Raw genomic sequence first — 4362 nt, 5'->3', positions numbered from 1 at the left:
ATGCAGCACGCTTCAAACATCTCATCTGTCAAAGACTTTCATCCAACTGATCCAAACAGATTCCCACACATCACCAACAATTCAAACAAGGGGGGGAAGAGTTACTCACCAGGAGTTGGAAGCTGTAATCTAGTCTCTGGTGACGATTTCAACTCAATAATCCCAGCAGATTCCAGGTGGGTTTAAAGGGCTTTCCTTTCCAAACGGATTGAAGGCAAAAGACGGTCTCCTTTATATCCGATTTTCTTGAAAAGTGCTTGATGATGGTAAAGTGTAAAAAAAAAAAAAAGGTGAGATTGCTTCTGGTTTAGTGTGAGTCTTGAGAGCGCTCTGCAGCAGCTTAGAGGTTTGGTGGAAATAATAATATTAATAATAGTAAAAGTTTTAAAATCAGTGTGATGACACGGTCAGTTCCTCTGGGGTTTCTCAGTGCGGTGGTGATCGGCTAATAAAGCCCATCTAGGGTTGACAGCAAAGCAATATAGTTTGGCAATTTATGTCTAATTGGAAGGGGCCGATCCTTCAGCTGCTTTAAAAAATAAGTTCCTGATTAAAGCTAAAGTGTMTCCAAACAAAAGGACGTGGGAACTCCTGTCATGGACATGGGATACAATTGCTCAAGTCATATCGCCTTTTACCTGAAAGATCCACACGGTGATCCTCGCCACAAACGGCTTGTTACTTTACCTTCCATTGTGCGTAAAAACAAACGCAAAAAGAAAAAGAAAAAAAAAGTTTTCAACTACTCCTCACGTTTAAGGTCTTCCCACCCAAAAAGTAAGTCGTCCACTTCTTGTTAAGAGAACGGCTCGGCTCCAAATATGCTCCAAAGAAACAAGGAAAACCAACTTTGTATTATCTCCAAAACGGCGCGGCTGGGTGAGTGCGCGCGGCGTCGGTGTGAACAGCGGCACTGTTGCTTGGCTCCCACGCTGTATGTGCGCCTCCGTCTGCGTTCAAGTGCAGAAAAAGGACCTCTCCACCTCCAACCTCCGCCTCCCGCCTCCCTCACCTGCTCCAATCACCTCCTCTTCCCCAAACCGGCAGCGGGGGATGCGCGGCGCAAACAATACCCTCCCTCCMGAAAGCGCATGCGTCTCTCCCGGTTTATATTCAAATCTCCCAAACTTTCAACAAAACCGTGAAGGAATTTGTAAGCAAATGTAGAARTTGTGGAGAGAGGCAGGAAGAAGGGAGCGAAGGGCGGAACGGGCTGTAACAAAAACAGGCGTCTCTATTTCCTTAAATAAACTTATAAAACACCCGAGGCTATTACCCTATCCATACCAGAGCGGAGCTGGGATTTTCACCGGCAGCGGATCAGGTTACCGCTCAGCGGAATCAAGACAAGCAGGTCCACACTGTGTGCTTACACAAGCTGCTCTCATCACCTGAAGGGCCCACGCGCATTACGCCCGTTGCGGTGGGCTTAATTATTATTTTATGGCACACTATCTCATAACATGCCGCGGGATTCCCGATGGCTTCCAGTTCGATATGTTTCAAGGAGCCTCGACGATGAGGGTCAGAGGGCAAAATGACTAACAGTTTCACCAAGACGCGTCTTGGAAGGAACGTCTGCGGGTGGTGGTGATGGGTGGGGTGTCAATTGGACCTACGGAGAAACATGAAGGTAAATTTGTGGAAGAATGAAAACTCTRAAGTGGAGAGTAAGGAGATGTGTTTGCCAGATCCCAAGATGAGAAGAGTGTTCCTCACTGCCATGGGCTGTGTGAGGTTTTGCAAAGGGTGTACAGCTCATCACTCCCCCTCATTTAGATTTTTTATTTTATTTTCAGAAGCTTCACCAAAATCACTTCTAAGCTGCTTCTTCTAAATTTAACACACGCACACACACACACACACAGAATGGCCTCAGAGTCTGTTGTACAGTGTGTGCGTCGACTCAACAGAGCTGAAATCAAATGGGACAGGAGAATAAATATTTGAAGAGCTGAATGCCAGGAGCCATTGCATTTTGTTTCAGATAATCACCTCGTGGGTCTGAATTTCCTGTGCAGAATTTCAGCTGCAACCTCACGCAGAAACGAAAAATCAAGAGGACTGCAAAACAAACATGCACCGTAACATTAAATAGGYTTTTGTCGTGCAGAATAATACTCAACTTTTTGGTGTTGAACATTTCATTTTAAAAAGTATGACGTGTTCACTAGAGAGAGAAAAAAAAAAAACAATAGAATGAGTTATCTACTTTGCTTCTATGTGCAGTATTTATTTATTTATTTTTGCCAGATGGAAAACCATCAGCTTTTTCCACAAAGAGTTTTAACAGGACTGAAAGTCTTCAGTCAAATGTCAGAGTTTTCGTAGCCGAAATAAAAGCCAAAGGCGACGCCGGAGTTCTGGTCTCAGCTAATGTTACCGTGGTGGATGCTAAAGAGGCTGTGATTGCATCAAAGAGCACTTAAAACATGCTCAGCCACATTTCAGGACCCCCCCACCCCCAATTTACCCTTCCTCCACCACCGTGCCTCACTATGCCTTCCTTCCATCCCCCCGTGTTGCCTCAGGAAAAAAAAAACTGGGCAACATCTGGCTGAGTTTATGAGAGAGGGAGAGAGAATTGGTAGACCATGAAAACTGGGAAGAATTCTTTYTCGGGCAGCGCAGGAGTCTATTGTCGAAACTGCCATTAGTGTCTGTGATACTTTAATCTCACAAGAATACTTGTGCACAAATTTACCAACCAGGCTGCTAGTGTTGGTGCAAAAAGGAAAAAAAAACATGTTTGTAGCTCTTGTGAAACAGCTTTTATTCACTCAACAGCAACAAATTGTCATCTGCAATACATTGTGGAACAAGCCAAGGGTAAGTACAGTTACCCCCAAAACTTTCACCACAACCATGACTGAACAGCACACGTGCAAAAATAAATAGATAAATAAACTGTACATTTTCAGTAAAAGGACAGATTTAACACACGGTTAGGATGTTGAGTCACAGCAAGACTGCCAATAATTGTCACACATCAGATTACCCTTTTAGCTCAAAGAAAATTTATGATTCTGGTGTTTAAAATGCAATAAGTCACTTCACTGTAGTCAGATGTGTCACACAATTTCACAGGATCAATAAATASAGAAACACACCATTCTTCAGTATAATAAGACACACAGTAGCTGTGATACAAAAAAAGAGTGGCACTCAGTTTCAGATGTCGAAAAATCAAACGGACTTTGATTTTGTTTCTTAAAACAAATGCACAGCAGGCTGAAGGAACACAAGGAGAAAACCATTCGCTCATACAGAAAACTGGCTTAGTTGAGTTTCCCTTCTTAAATTAGGGTCTTGACTTTTTGAAGGAAAGGAAAAAAAAGTGGAAGCTGATTCTCATCCTGCTTGTGGGGCATCTTAAAGCCCAATATTTTTCTTTGTTGGTCTCTGTACAGTAATAGTTGAATGAGCTACATTACCAAGTAGTCTTGGGTCAGAAATGAATGAACWGCAGCTCCAGCTCAGTTTTTCATCCCAGCAGATTGGGACAACTCCTTTGGCACAGTACATTAAGAAGGTTTCAGTAAATTGTTGATTTTGAGGTCCATGTTGTCCTGTTTACAAAAGTCCGATATTTAGCTACAGAAGTAAACACATTCATAGCATTATGAACCACACCAGGTATGGGTTTAGGGCTTGTTCCACTGGATTAGCTTTTGCCATGCTTGCAGTCATCAGCGGTGCTGTGACTGTTGGTTGATGTGAAGCCAGGATTCTGTAGCAGCATGGTACTGTAAAATAAATCCAGCTTCCAGTCGATTGGAAACAGAGAGGAGGATGAAGGGAGGGCAGTGCTTGTCAGCATTCTGAGACCTCACATTGATGGCCGGTGCTCTGGTTGGGACATTTTGCACAGTGAGACACTGCATTTGTCTATTTACCAGTAGAGCATCTAAATGCTGATCTTAACCAAAGTGGGCTGAAATAATGGAAACTAGGTTGTATATGGACATCTTCTTTTGTCTGATAGTCATGATAATGAAGACAAACCAGCGAGTGCTGGGAGGTRAAGTCAATCAACCTTGTGGTTCCAAGAGCAGCTGTGGAAAGAAACAATAAAAAAGGATGAGTTAATAAAATGTGAAATTAAACAGATACTTCAAAAAAGCAAGTGGGCATATTTAAAATAAATATATAATTTAAAAAAGCACTTTTTATGTAGTCATCCTCAGAGGCTCCACCTCTAGCTTTACCCTGATCACAGACCTTAGACWCCCTGGTTCAGTGTAAATACTGTTATTATTAGCTATAGCAGTTGAACATTTGCCCCTGTAGAGTCCACAGCTCCTTAAGAATTCACTAATTGCATTTGATAGCTGCACAAACGTCAAAATCTCATTATTATTA

General features: G+C 42.6%; 2 protein-coding genes across 7 annotated transcripts in view; both read right to left on the bottom strand.

Annotated features, from left to right (window-relative positions):
• Positions 1-1009, bottom strand: part of wnt5a (wingless-type MMTV integration site family, member 5a) — a 10133-nt gene extending 9124 nt beyond the window's left edge. Inside the window, exon 1 of the mRNA XM_014017557.1 lies at positions 110-1009. The gene's annotated coding sequence lies outside the window, so the exon portion shown is untranslated. The remainder of the gene's footprint in view (positions 1-109) is intronic.
• Positions 1010-2756: 1747 nt separating this feature from the next.
• Positions 2757-4362, bottom strand: part of LOC106523924 (ELKS/RAB6-interacting/CAST family member 2) — a 160583-nt gene continuing 158977 nt past the window's right edge. For all 6 annotated transcript variants that reach the window (XR_001310953.1, XM_014017504.1, XM_014017531.1 and 3 more), the window contains one exon: positions 2757-4055. The gene's annotated coding sequence lies outside the window, so the exon portion shown is untranslated. The remainder of the gene's footprint in view (positions 4056-4362) is intronic.

This window comes from Austrofundulus limnaeus, unplaced genomic scaffold (genome assembly GCF_001266775.1).
Source record: "Austrofundulus limnaeus strain Quisiro unplaced genomic scaffold, Austrofundulus_limnaeus-1.0 Scaffold3, whole genome shotgun sequence".
Classification (NCBI taxonomy): Eukaryota; Metazoa; Chordata; class Actinopteri; order Cyprinodontiformes; family Rivulidae; genus Austrofundulus; species Austrofundulus limnaeus.
Note: the sequence above shows the minus strand (reverse complement) of the source record. Positions and strands in the feature narration are given on the sequence as shown.